Here is a 16,396-nt window from a genome sequence, read left to right on the forward strand (position 1 = left end):
CTATGTATACACCCAAGGGCGTTGTAAAAGAACAAGATCGAGTGGCCACTGATGCTCTGACTGGGGTGAAAAAAAGAGCGATAACGCTTTGAGCATGCGTATACAAATATCCATTTATACATCAAAGGCCCTGAAGAGTGCCAATAATATTATAATTTATTCATAATGTTTCAAACCTTCAACAAAACGATTCCGTGTTGGATATTATTATAACCATTAGCAATGTGACTATCTCCTGGATCAATGTTTGTCAGACCAGTATATGTTTGTTTCCGTCTCTCTCGGACATGTTCCATTTGTGAACAGCTGTTTATGAGTCTCAGTTCATGAGTGGCAGTTCACTCCATCAATATAAGCCTGCCTATCGATGACATACGTTCAATAAATCCTAATGCCTATAATGTGTTGAGTATGTGATTGGGCTTCAGATGCTAGATGGACGAGCTCACAATTGCAGCGTGTGCAACAGGTGTCTCTTAGAGATTGCTGGTTTAACAGATGAATGTGTAGTGAACAATGGATGAGAGAATCCTGAATATATTTGTTTCGCTGCCTTCACCCGACTACCTAGAGTGTGTGAGACACCTACTACCTAGAGTATGTGAGACTACTACTACCTAGAGTATCGTAAGACACCTATTACCTAGAGTATGTGAGACACCTACTACCTAGAGTATGTGAGACACCTACTACCTAGAGTATGTGAGACACCTACTACCTAGAGTATGTGAGACACCTACTACCTAGAGTATGTGAGACACCTACTACCTAGAGTATGTGAGACACCTACTACCAAGAGTATGTGAGACACCTACTTACCTAGAGTATGTGAGACACCTACTACCTAGAGTATCGTAAGACACCTATTACCTATTACCTAGAGTATGTGAGACACCTACTACCTAGAGTATGTGAGACACCTACTACCTAGAGTATGTGAGACACCTACTACCTAGAGTATGTGAGACACCTACTACCTAGAGTATGTGAGACACCTACTACCTAGAGTATGTGAGACACCTACTACCTAGAGTATGTGAGACACCTACTACCTAGAGTATGTGAGACTACTACTACCTAGAGTATGTGAGACACCTACTACCTAGAGTATGTGAGACACCTACTACCTAGAGTATGTGAGACACCTACTACCTAGAGTATGTGAGACTACTACTAGAGTATGTGAGACACCTACTACCTAGAGTATGTGAGACACCTACTACCTAGAGTATGTGAGACACCTACTACCTAGAGTATGTGAGACACCTACTACCTAGAGTATCGTACCTAGTAGTATGTGAGACACCTACTACCTAGAGTATGTGAGACACCTACTACCAAGAGTATGTGAGACTACTACTACCTAGAGTATGTGAGACTACTACTACCTAGAGTATGTGAGACACCTACTACCTAGAGTATGTGAGACACCTACTACCTAGAGTATGTGAGACACCTACTACCTAGAGTATGTGAGACACCTACTACCTAGAGTATGTGAGACACCTACTACCTAGAGTATGTGAGACACCTACTACCTAGAGTATGTGAGACACCTATTACCTAGAGTATGTGAGACACCTACTACCTAGAGTATGTGAGACACCTACTACCAAGAGTATGTGAGACACCTACTACCTAGAGTATGTGAGACACCTACTACCTAGAGTATGTGAGACACCTACTACCTAGAGTATGTGAGACACCTACTACCTAGAGTATGTGAGACACCTACTACCTAGAGTATGTGAGACACCTACTACCTAGAGTATGTGAGACACCTACTAACTCCCTAGAGTATGTGAGACACCTATTACCTAGAGTATGTGAGACACCTACTACCTAGAGTATGTGAGACACCTACTACCTAGAGTATGTGAGACACCTACTACCTAGAGTATGTGAGACACCTATTACCTAGAGTATGTGAGACACCTACTACCTAGAGTATGTGAGACTACTACTACCTAGAGTATGTGAGACACCTACTACCTAGAGTATGTGAGGCTACTACTACCTAGAGTATGTGAGACACCTACTACCTAGAGTATGTGAGACACCTACTACCTAGAGTATGTGAGTATGTGAGACACCTACTACCTAGAGTATGTGAGACACCTACTACCTAGAGTATGTGAGACACCTACTACCTAGAGTATGTGAGACACCTACTACCTAGAGTATGTGAGACACCTACTACCTAGAGTATGTGAGACACCTACTACCTAGAGTATGTGAGACACACCTACTACCTGGAGTATGTGAGACACCTACTACCTAGAGTATGTGAGACACCTACTACCTAGAGTATGTGAGACACCTACTACCTAGAGTATGTGAGACACTACTACCTAGACCATGTGAGAGTACCTAGAGTATGTGAGACACCTACTACCTAGAGTATGTGAGACACCTACTACCTAGAGTATGTGAGACACCTACTACCTAGAGTATGTGAGACACCTACTACCTAGAGTATGTGAGACACCTACTACCTAGAGTATGTGAGACACCTACTACCTAGAGTATGTGAGACACCTACTACCTAGAGTATGTGAGACACCTACTACCTAGAGTATGTGAGACACCTACCACCTAGAGTATGTGAGACACCTACTACCTAGAGTATGTGAGACACCTACTACCTAGAGTATGTGAGACACCTACTACCTAGAGTATGTGAGACACCTACTACCTAGAGTATGTGAGACACCTACTACCTACCTAGAGTATGTGAGACTACTACTACCAAGAGTATGTGAGACACCTACTACCTAGAGTATGTGAGACACCTACTACCTAGAGTGAGACACCTACTACCTAGAGTATGTGAGACACCTACTACCTAGGAGTATGTGAGACACCTACTACCTAGAGTATGTGAGACACCTACTACCTAGAGTATGTGAGACACCTACTACCTAGAGTATGTGAGACACCTACTACCTAAAAGTATGTGAGACACCTACTACCTAGAGTATGTGAGACACCTACTACCTAGAGTATGTGAGACACCTACACCTAGAGTATGTGAGACACCTACTACCTAGAGTATCGTAAGACACCTATTACCTAGAGTATGTGAGTATGTAAGACACACCTACCTACCTAGAGTATGTGAGACACCTACTACCTAGAGTATCGTGAGACACCTACTACCTAGAGTATCGTGACACACCTACTACCTAAAGTATCGTGTGACACCTACTACCTAGAGTATGTGAGACACCTACTACCTAGACCCAGAGTATGTGAGACACCTACTACCTAGAGTATGTGAGACACCTACTACCCAGAGTATGTGAGACACCTACTACCTAGAGTATGTGAGACACCTACTACCTAAAGAGTATGTGAGACACCTACTACCTAGAGTATGTGAGACACCTACTACCTAAGAGTATGTGACACTACTACTACCTAAAGTATCGTAACACACCTACTACCTAGAGTATGTGAGACACCTACTACCTAGAGTATGTGAGACACACCTACTACCTAAGAGTATGTGAGACACCTACTACCTAGAGTATGTCGTAATACTAGGACTGACCACCACTACCTAGAGTATGTGAGACTACTACTACCTAGAGTATGTGAGACACCTACTACTAAAGAGTATGTGAGACACCTACTACCTAGAGTATGTGAGACACACCTACTACCTAAAGTATGGACAGACACCTAAAGTATCGTAAGACACTACCCTAGAGTATGTGAGACACCTACCACCCTAGAGTATGTGAGACACCTACTACCTAGAGTATGTGAGACACCTACCATCCAGAGTATCGTAAGACACCTACTACCTAGAGTATCGTAACACACCCTACCATACCTAGAGTATGTGAGACACCTACTACCTAGAGTATGTGAGACACCTACTACCTAGAGTATGTAAGACACCTACCACCCAGAGTATGTGAGACACCTACTACCTAGAGTGTGTAAGACACCTACTACCTAGAGTGTGTAAGACACCTACTACCTAGAGTATCGTAAGACACCTACTACCTAGAGTATCGTAAGACACCTACTACCTAAAGTATGTAAGACACCTACTACCTAGAGTATCGTAAGACACCTACTACCTAAAGTATGTAAGACACCTACCTACCTAGAGTATCGTAAGACACCTACTATCTCTAAAGTATGTAAGACACACCTACCATCTAAAGTATCGTAAGACACCTACCACCTAGAGTATGTAAGACACCTACCACCTAAAGTATCGTAAGACACCTACTACCTAAAGTATGTAACACACCTACCATCTAGAGTATCGTAAGACACCTACTACCTAAGAGTATGTAAGACACCTACTACCATGAGACACCTAAAAGTATCGTAAGACACCTACCACCTAGAGTATCGTAAGACACCTACTACCTAGAGTATCGTAAGACACCTACCATCTAAAGTATCGTAAGACACCTACCATCTAAAGAGCATGTAAGACACCTACCACCTTAAAGTATCGTAACACACCTACCATCTACTATCTAAAGTATCGTAAGACACCTACCACCTAGAGTATGTAAGACACCTACTATAACACCTACTAAAGTATCGTAAGACACCTACTACCTAAAGTATGTAATACAACTACCATCTAAAGTATCCTAATACAACTACCATCTAGGAGTATAGTAAGACACCTACTACCTAGAGTATGTAAGACACCTACTACCTAGAGAGTGTAAGACACCTACTACCTTGAGTATCGTAAGACACCTACTACCTAGAACATTGTAAGACACCAACTATCTATAGTGTATCGTGAGACGCCTAATGTCTGTTGACTCAGTGATTTCTATCGACCAGTGCCCATGTCGACAAATGTTTCTTATTTAAGAGAAGGGTTTCGTGAGAAATATGTGCACCTGCTAGAATACATGAAAACGTATGTTCTGAAGAAAGTAGTTGTCTCATTATGTGAAGTATCTTTTCATGTGAGTCCAGAGGAGGCGAGCCATCGTTTCATATCGAACACTTACAAAGTTAATAGCGACGCTGATTGACTGGATTGAAGCATCCCATTGATTGGAGGAACACCTGTGAACAATTACCGGCGTTTGCGTTGAAATGTTGGAGTAGGTTCCACACCTGGATACACGAACGCCATCAGACGGTTTTGGTCCGGATGACGAAGGCTCATCAGGTTCAGCTCAAACAATTAGACTATCTACGTCCCGAAAATCGATAGAATGCGTTATAGTACTCCGTACTGTACGTGCACACCAGTGTTGTAAGCCTGACTGCACATTTACATGTTAAACTAACCCGGGTTAGAATTGGTCAGCAACTCATGCTTGTCGGAAGAGGCGACTAACGGGATTGGTTGATGCATGTCATTGTATCTAACGAAGATCGATGCTCCTAATGTCAATCACTGGATTGTCTGGTCCAGACTCTGTTACTTACAGACCATTGTCATCAAGCTGGAGCATTGCTGAGTGTGAAACAGCAAACAAAAGCTCGCGTTGAATCATGTTTTCACACGCAATGTAAAATGTTCTTCCTTTACACGTGGAAATGGATGATTGTCAACCGACCGGAACATGATGCACGCGATGAGAAACACATATAAAAACATTTATAAAGTGCTTGATAGTATAATATAAGGTATATATAAGCGTCATCGGAATATATATTAAGAAATTACACGGGACCAAAAGCCGGATTTTACATCACTGAGACAAACAAGAGGAAATACATGCTATGACTGCATAGATATGCGTATATTTCCTATCTTTGGGCGTTTATATCATATGAAGGTACACATTCGAAACATATGCTCATCGTATATATATTACAGGGAATGTGTGAAACCAGGGATTTCACGTAATCCCTGAAAGAGTCAGTGATTTCGTGAAATCCCTGTGACCCCCAGGGATTTCATGTATTCCCTAAACTTTCAAGGGATATCATGAAATTACTGAATATTGACTCAGTGATTTCATGAACCCCTCACAGCTTTTATTGAAATAGAAAACACCAAATATATGATGCGAGTACAGAGTATATGCTGATAAACTTCATTTATTTGGACAAGATAGACTGTTATGACACCGGCTATTTCACATCAGTCCCATCTTAAAACATTTACAACGTCTCGAGTCACACTGGTTAGGACCACAGTTACAATTATGGACCATTGTCACATCATTCGTAGAGAGTGAACGAACATTTGAGGATACCGGATTTTATCAGCATATACTCTGTACTCGCATCATATATTTGGTGTTTTCTATTTCAATAAAAGTTGTGAGGGGGTTCATGAAATCACTGAGCCAATATTCTGTAATTTCATGAAATCCCTTGAAATGTTAGGGAATACACGAAATCCCTGGGGGTCACAATGATTTCACGAAATCACTGACTCTTTCAGGGATTACGTGAAATCCCTGGTTCCACACATTCCCTGTAACATATACAACTGTGTCATGTATTCTATGACCGGATTTAAAGAAGTGGCCAAGCATGCATTAAGTAGTTGATACCTCAGTAAATGCTTGATCATAGAGCATGTGCAAACATTCCTGTAATAGGTCTGAACACTTTTCTATGTTTACTCCCTTAGGAAATATGGACGGTGGGAAAACCTATGACATTTTTTCATACCTTAGAAACTTGTGTATCATTCCGGATATCAAGGGTGTGTTTTTGAACAATTTTTATATGTTCATATTAATGTCAGTACTATAACAAGATGATTAATCCACTGTGCGAAATATTGGGTTCATAATGTTTTATTTTCATGAATACTACAACAATAGCCATTCAAATCATATGACCTTATTAAGCTTCTACCGACTTGGAACTGGAACGAAATTGATGCTGAAAATGTATTAACATGAACGTTCTGCGAACTTCTGATGCGTGTTTGAGTCATTCGTGTGCTAGAGGAGCTGCCAAAGGCGGAGGTTTCCGTCAAGTCAAAACATTGATTACACAACAGTCTCGTTTCCTGTTGACTTGGTTCCGTCCTGTTACGCAACTTAGTACAATAACCAGTCCAGAATTATGAGACCAATTCATTTAATTGGATACATAAATATTAATCAGTATTATTTGATACATCTAAGCACTTGTATATTGCAACACTACGCTCCTTATAATCCTTGCAAACATGTCGTGCAGCGTGCTCTGTCGTACAGCGAGCACTGACAAACAGAAACCTGGAAATCGTGGAAATCTCAAAACGAGGCTCTGCCGCTAGAAAGGTTTGGCGGTCTGGTACGGACTTGATATTATATCAATCACATTGTGCGTTACAGAACTACCCGGAATAAGCGCAAAGAAGACATAACAGATGTAACCAGTGAGCCAGATGCATTGTGAATCATTTTACGACCTCATCAAACTGGGGCAGTCTGTGACGTCTTAGTTAAGGTCATGCTGCCTACACCTCGCCATAAAATATAGAAATACGATGTTATTAAAGTTTAAAATTAAAATTCATTATGAATACCATTTTCTTATGAAACTATGAATTGGAATTCAGTGGAACCATAGTTGTTTGTGAAGTGTATTTTCACTTTCACACGATAAAATTCGGATCGGCTGAAAAGTAGGTCATTGTCTGAATAGGTTAATGAGACTCATGTTTCGGTTTGTGGGGCGGCCCGATGTCACAAAGGACTAATTTCCTATGGTAAGTAGAACGCTGTCTGTAACTACAAATATACACTTCGCTATGAGTGTCCTTCATATAAAAATGATCTATCTACAAGAGCCTTATGATGACACCATCCCAATGATTCTACAATGCGGGAGATATTGACAGTTCCAGGTTGACAACGTCGACGCTCGGCATACTGACCTTCATGGAGAATGAACGACAGCTGGGTGTGTAATGTTAATCTACACGAGGTCATCCTATACTTTCAATATTTAAGAATTAACGCTGGATTGTTGACGTTCATGAAGACTGACTGACTGACTGAATGAGTTGAGTTTTACGCCGCTTTTAGCAATATTCCAGCAATATCACGGCGGGGGACACCAGAAATGGGCTTAACACATTGTGCCCATGTGGGGAATCGATCCCGGGTTTTCGGCGTGACGAGCCAACGCTTTAACCACTAGGCTACCCCACCGCCCCGTTCATGAAGACAGTGCCTCAGGGAGCAAATTCCATGATGCGCGAAATATTGGTAGTTCTGTAACTCTCCGTTCGACTGACAACATAATTACGCGACATAGTGTACTCGGGCAATGAACAGCACTTGTCTTGTGGTGTTCATCTGGGCGAGGTCACCCGTTAATGTCAATATTTGTAGGTGAAAACAAGGTTTTCCGAGCAAAACGTATTTCTAATGCATCGACACGTCTGCCAATGTCTATACCAACTTGCGTGCGTGTATTGAACAGGTGATAGTGATTACTAGTAAACTCCATGACCTGTGCAAAGATCAGTTGATATTGGCGACATACGTTGAGCTTATGCTGCTAATGCCTATCATGGCATTGGTCATTTATCTACAGTCCAGGAGATTCACTATGACATATATTCATATACTTTCTCATAAGTTCACAAATATGTTGGACACGTAAAATAATGTGGAACAGAAACCATGAGCAATCCATGCTTTGGGGTTTGGTTTGGTTGTTGTTTAACGCCGCACTCAGCAATATTCCAGCTACTGGATGTGTTTGCAATAAATCGAGTCTGGACCAGACAATCCAGTGATCAACAGCATGAGCATCAATCTACGCAACTGGGAACCGATGACATGTGTCAACCAAGTCAGCGAGCCTGACCACCCAATCCCGTTAGTCGCCTCTCAAGACAAGCATGGGTTACTGAAGATCAATTCTAACCCGGATCTTCACGGAATCCATGTTTGTCGTTGGAGGGAACTAACGGGATTGGGTGGTCAGGCTCAATCATGACTTGGTTGACTTGGTTGATTCTGCCACGGGATTGGGCGGTACTCAATGACTTGGTTGATATCTTATTTGTGGAGATCAATTCTCATGGTGCCATGTACCTTGGTATGAGTAAGAGTTATTTATATACACAAAGAACGGGACATATCTCACGATTGAATGAGCCCCGATCTTAACCCTTCGGAGAATATCTGAGACATGATTGGTCGTCCTGTGCAACAAAGGGATCCCCCTGTACAGAACCTGGCCCAGTTGGAAGCTGCTTTACACGAGGAATGGCGTAGACTGCCCCTTCAGAGGATCGGGGAGGTGACAGGGGGTATGAGGAGGAGTGTGTTGGCTGTCACATGGAGGTTACACTCGGTATTGACCTTGAATCGTGTAAGACACGCAAAATGACATTTTGAATATTCACATTCACCAGTAAATTCAACATTAAACATTCCAGGGTCACACTTGTACAGACATGGTTTTGTATGAAAACCAGTATCTTTGTGTAGGTTATACTTGTATATCATTAGATATTACTAGAAGGAGGCCTGCATATTTTCATGAAAGGTTACTGTACTAGCAAACTGTCCATATACATATTATATTATCTAGGAACATCTTTGCGTTGTCCATAAAAGCAGTTTCCATTTAAAGCAATACGTTTCTGTCGAAACGGTTCCTCTGTGATAAAGTTGCAAAAAAGCTGAGACAAAATCATCCCCGTGGCCACAACCAATTGGTCCCTCGCTAATAAGCATCCTTTGTCCAAGTTAATGAGCTGTGACTTTGTTTACAAAATGAGCTAATTGCCCTTATATTTCCAATTCATATCTTTAAGTTTGATGACCGTGGAAGGAAATACAGTGCAACACCATTCATTGATTTGGCATGTGTTCCTCTAAGTGTTCCATACCTATAGCTGCATCCTATATACCAAACATGCGCAAAACATTCAAAATTGTACAATTTCATCAATATTTCTCTCTGCAAATTTAATGGAAATGTTTTGCTTCTAACGTTTGAAGTTAGGTTTAAAATTGTTAACTGTCTAAATTACTAAATTATTCCAAATGCTATGACAGACCAAAGGCAAACTGTAGAGCAAATAGGGTTGCGCAACAGAGACAATAATTACCAGTCTTCCTATATATATGTGGGCGAAGATTCATTTTTCTCTCTGTTGCACAACCCTATTTGCTCTACAGTTTGTGGACAGACCGACATGTTATTCAGTGTTAGAAGCCCCCTGGCCCATGGAACAATTAGACACATGCGTGGTGATGTGTGATTTACAGCAGATGAATACAGCACGTGAGACTATCGTGAAATATGTCCATGCTTTTCAGAAGATAGCTAATTCTTTAAGGATTCTTTATATTTTTGTTGAATAAGATCTACAAGTTTCTGTGTTTGTGGATATCGGTTATATTATATGAGTCACAACATCTCTCTGCTTGACTTAAAGATAGTGAGGACACACTAATGCAAAATGATCTCCATCAAATTACATTTATCGCAGATTAGGCATTTTGGTTCATAAGTGTTTCTGAGGTGTTTCACCTGTAGTTTTATACCATGTGATAAACAAAGGAATTTGTCCAGAATTCTCATTTTCTAAAAAATTGACACAATGTATAATTCGGGTTTTAGTAATGACTTATGTGATCCATAATACATAAGTATATATTTTTTCATACTAAGTTTGGATTTGGGTATCATTCCCAGATTCTTAGGATATCCATGCATGTGAAAATCCAGTTTGAAGGAATCTAATTGTAACACGCGTTGCCCAATTTTCGCCTACATCCACGCTATTCCAAATGTGTACACATGGAAATGTAATTAATTTGGGTTAGTGTGGATACCCCCTGGAATGTATGGCATATCACACCTGACGCGATACTGGACGGGTATGGGCACTGACGTAAAGGTGTGTATTTACGCAACATTGCCAAACTTTCGATACTAAGCATACAAGTTAGAATACAACCTAACAACTTGTAATACCGTGACATGAGTGCATTTACCAACACTATTCCAAACATCATGAAAACGGCTTGTACAATAAGAATGAGTCCTGTATGGAAGACGCAGCCACCAGATATGTTACTCGGGGACAGTTCATGAAGCTACACACTGTCCTAAAAGTGTGATGTACATAAAACAAACCCGTTAATTTGGATCATGTGTTCTTGCATAAAGTCGGTATGTGACATTCTCCCTCCTTGTTCTGATCCATGCTTGTACATTTGACTGAACAGATGTAGCGATTATTAACCGAGAGTGTTTCCGTGTCATTAATATCATATATTAGGAATAAAAATTGTATTATGCGAGCCTTTGGCGAATGAATATGTATCCAGTTATATGATTCCACATGAAAATAACAAGCTTACGCCACAGTTTCATATCCACTGATTCTCTCTTGTATTCTCTTTATTCACAAAGTTGGTGGTGCTGACTTAAAGAACGAGACGCATACATTTCTGCAGGAGGGGATTGGGTACAAGAAGCAAGAACGACACATGAATTATGTCTGGAAGAAAGTGAAACGTTTAATCAAGAAATTTTATGTTTATGGCAAGAGAAAACATGATTACGACAAGCCTTGGTGCGTACGATCCAACACATCCCAAGGTCATCTGATCGGTTCATGGCCTTCGAAACGTCATACCAAGGGCGTTGAAACATGGCACTTGTTGTTGCCGTGACTGGCCATCTAGCGGAGTAACCATGGACTGGTGGGCGTGTCAGCTGGGTCGTCACAGACCCAGGGCGCCACTCTGAATGTGACCCTACAGTTTGAAGCAGTGTATAGTACAATGGCATGACGGGGGATACAGACTTCACTGCAGATTGCACCCATGTGGGGAAACAAACGTATGCTTCCCTCAACCCAGGTCCTCCGGTAACAGGAGCATCAGAACAAATGTTTCAGAAACAGGCATCGTACATGAATATATTTGCCCATCTCCAAAATCAGATAGTTCGGAAGTTTTTTTGTCAGACCTTTGTTCAACACTAATCAGCCATCTTGAAATGTGGCAGCCAAATTCTCCCCTATATAACACACTCACACACAGAGCTATCTAACAAATCAGAAACCATAACTCCCGTAACATAAATCCCACTGAAGGTCACGCGACGGGTATATGGTTGTCATGAACGAGGTGCAGTTTACACAAGAGAGCAGTGAGGTCACTGGGTCATAGCTATTCTACAGGTCGAGGGATATTTCAGTATAGAACAGAATTAGGTACACGCAGTGTCCTCAACAGAAACTCTGCGACTGAAAACACGACTAATCGTCTAACCAAATCATGCAGCAGGGAGATTTATCAGCATTGATGGACGTCATATTCTTCGAACCAAATATTGAACGAAATTTGACAGGCTATCTAATACATCCGTGATGAATCTCGATCTCATGTCGTCGGGTTAACTCATAACGGATTTCAATGTCAACTTGTGGTGTCATCCGTGATAACATTCAATAGGTTTGCAAAGGAATATTTAAGTTAAATACTTTCTGGAGCATAACACGTCAAGACATGCATGGTACGGTCGTTGCATTTAAATAACCTCATGTACCTTCATGTACCTCAGGAGTATCCGCCGAGTAGGTTCCATACATTATGAATACACTGTATGATAGTTTGCGAGTCTTTCAACCAAATACAACCTATTTATCTAATGATGTAATTCTTAAAGTAATTGGTGTTTAAGGGGTATTTTCGCATAACGACGTTGCCTTAGAAACCGTGCTTGCATACAATGAGTGAATCAGTTTATTCTAGTTCCAAACCGCCACAGTTCTGTTTGTCTCGGTTTGTACGAGAACCCCGATCTCAGCATATATATATTGGCCGGGGCGGTGGGGTAGCCTAGTGGTTAAAGCGTTGGCTCGTCACGCCGACGACCCGGGTTCGAATCCCCACATGGGCACAATGTGTGAAGCCCATTTCTGGTGTCCCCGCCGTGGTGTTGCTGGAATATTACTAAAAGCGGCCGGCGTAAACCAAACTCAGTCAGTCAGTCAGTCAGTCAGTCAGTATATATTGGCAGTGTTAGTCAACAGTTAACCGAGAAAGAAGGTAATGATGTGTAGAGCGAGAAGGTAGTGCTCACTACCAGACCTCATGTTGCAGATCCGGCGTTATACAACTAACCAACCAGCCAGCCAGCCAGCCAGCCAGCCAACCAACCAACCATATTGCTAATCAAGCTATACGGGATCGGTGGTATAACCTAGTGGTTAAAGCGTTCGTTCGTCAGGATGAACATGAATTGATTTTTCAGAGAATACACGGAATAATCAATTAACTTTGAACCAACACTGCTATGAAAATATTTGAAGCTGAAAACATCGAAAAGGGCTGTAATAACCGCAAAAAATGAATGGAAAAGAACGCCTAAGTATAGTATGACCAGAAATTATTGAGAATTTTAGGAATATGTTTAATTGGATTTCTAGTATAAACAACCTTGACCAGCTATCAAGTGCTTGGTTTCATTCAAGAGAGACAACTCCGTTAATCCCCTTTTCATTAGTTTGTGAAGAGTTATCCCCCTTTGTTTACTTGCTAGCAGGCTATATTTTCAGTGATCCTCAGTATGGATGATTTAGAGAAGAGGAAGTTGATTTTAGAGTATTATAACAAGGACATCAGATCAGCTAAAGTGATTTCAAGTAGAACAGGCATCCCTTTGTCCACTATTTATCGTGTTTTGAAAAATATTGCAAATGGATATGGCACTGAGCACCAGGGAGACGCAGTTAGGCCCAGAAAATTGACTGTCGGTGACAGGAGGCGGCTTGGTATTCTTGTTTTTAAAACAAACGAAGGAGTTTAGAAAACTTAAGGCTGGATATGATTGATAGAGGAACTGCTGTAAGGAGACAATTAGAACTGAGCTGCATGCAATGGGTTGGCAGAAAAGTCGAGGAATTCCATCACCGAACATGAAACCTGAACAAAAGGAGCGAAGGTTGAACTGGTGCTTACAGCATAGAAATTTTAACTGGGACAATGTGATTTTCTCAGATTAAAGTTCTGTATGGCTGTTTCCTAATACACTGAAATTCTGGACCAAACAAACTGAAAAACCTTTGTATCAGCGCCCAAAGTACAATACGAAATTTAGCGTGTGGGGTGGCATATCTGTGTTAGGGACAACGCCCCTCTGTGTATTTGAAGGGAATATGAACAGTGAGCGGTACACAGATATTCTCGAGGGACATTTACTTCCGTCTGCTCACGTGTTCTATGGACATTTTTGGATTTCCCAGCAGGACAACGACCCAAAACATCGTTCAAAGCATTCACAGGCCTGGTTTCGGACCCTAAATATGACATTATTAGACTGGCCAGGCTATAGCCCTGACCTAAATCCAATAGAAAATGTTTGGGGACTTATGAAGGAAAGTGTCAATGAGAAAAATCTGACAAATATTGCTGAAATGAAAGAAGAGGTGGTCCGATATTGGGACAGCATGGACCACGACTTTCTAACTTCTTTGATCAGTATAGTATGCCCCGCCGCATTGAAGCCTGCATTGCTGCCCATGGTGACTTGACAAAATACTAACTGTTCACCTGTCTTTGAATCTGGAGTTATGTTCTGCTAATATTCACATTTAATACGTGAGTAATGAGTGAAAAAAAATTAAAAAATACAATCTTTAAATTCTCAATAATTTTTGGTTGTACTGTATCTTCTCCTATTGAGTTTTTTGTTTGTTTGTTGTTTAACTCCGCACTGACCAATATTTCACCTATATGGCAGCGGTCTGTTAATAATGGAATCTGGACCAGACAATCCAGTGATCAACAGCATGAGCATCGTTCTACGCATATGGGATACGATGGCATGTGTCATCCAAGTCAGCGAGCCTGACCACCCGATCCCGTTAATTGCCTCTTACGACAAGCATGGGTTACTGAAGATCGATTCGGGTCGTTTCTTACACACCCGTAGGTGAGAAACACATGTGAGAAAACTGGTATCACACATATGTGTGAGATCGATTTCTAATCCCGTGATTGGCTTCTCCATGGTGATGACCTAGGGTCAGGTTATGACGGACTACTTTCCAGATTAAAATTCATTGATAATTTACTCAAAAAAACACCTTTACACCTACCTGTTATTTTCACGATTTCAACATAAACAGGTACGTATACAATGAAACACAATTAGAATAAATATAACACGAATCTATTTATTTTCTAATTCCTTTTATTAACACTTGAGATTTCCAGTCATGAATTCAAAATGGCTCGAACAATCAGTGGTACCTGTGTAAACAATTATGTGAAAATCGCCATTAGAAATAAAGACCGGGATTCCCGTCGAATATTCAAAATGTACAACATTGGTACTTTTACTGTAGAGATGCGACAAGTGTCATGTATCGTCTTGCAAAAATACCTGACACGATAACGTCAGTGCCTGTCCATTGTGAGATCGATTTGCCTCGTTGTTTCTTTGATGCATTGATGAAGATGACATTTTTCACTGATACACATGATGAAGACCCACTTCCAGCTCCGGGATACAATGTGATTCCAATGTTATCAAATTCACCCATGACAATCAGAACAAAAACACACTCGTTGAAACAATGTATCAACATGGAACGTTTTGCAAGGCTTCATGCATGCAAATGGCGGCACACGTCCTTTCTATTCAATCGAACATGTACAGGAACGGTTGATCTACACGTAAGTCATTGCTCAAGATATTCCTCTGACGCATGATAATGCAAAATTTATGTCTTGAAAACATACAGGATGTAATCATCTCACATTTAATACTGACAACTCCGTAAAAGTACAATAGTTAGTGGATATGCGCCTTTGGAAAAACACTTGGGAGCAGGTTTGGACACAGCCCCTCGAGCAATAGATAACTAATAGACGTGGTTACATAACTAGTATACATTATATCTCCGAAACTCAATCACCGACTCGGTGGGGATTCCCTGTTACACAGATCGGACGTCGCAGATTTCGGATTGATATGACATTTAATAACTATCACGTGACTCTTTAATCTTGGCGTGATGAATGAAATGTGGTGAATGCATTGGTCATGTGTCTGTTTGTGATATCTGTTTTCAAATACATAAACCTGGAACAGATGTCGGAGTTATGATTATTTATCGACTTTTATCTTCAAAATGCTACACTTGACTATATGATACCTCGCATCGATACATTATGTCACCCATGTCGCGGCACTGTTAGATGAAGTGCGTGATCAAATATTAAGGCATTGTATAGCTAAGCAATTTTACGAAAAAGAAATTTTTAAATTTATTTCTGAAGCTAGAAATATTCATACGGATGTCAAAAGATCATTCTGATCATTTCCCAGGGCCATAAGGTAAAAAATAAACTGCATCACAAATCAATGTTACATCTTGATTTAAAATGTGTCTCATGGCTCTCAAATATTATTATCATCATTAACATTTTGTTGTTTTTTAAATATACACCTGTTGCAC

The sequence above is a fragment of the Haliotis rubra genome, unplaced genomic scaffold (assembly GCF_003918875.1).
Source record: "Haliotis rubra isolate DU_JTF1 unplaced genomic scaffold, ASM391887v1 Scf283, whole genome shotgun sequence".
In the NCBI taxonomy this organism is placed as follows: Eukaryota; Metazoa; Mollusca; class Gastropoda; order Lepetellida; family Haliotidae; genus Haliotis; species Haliotis rubra.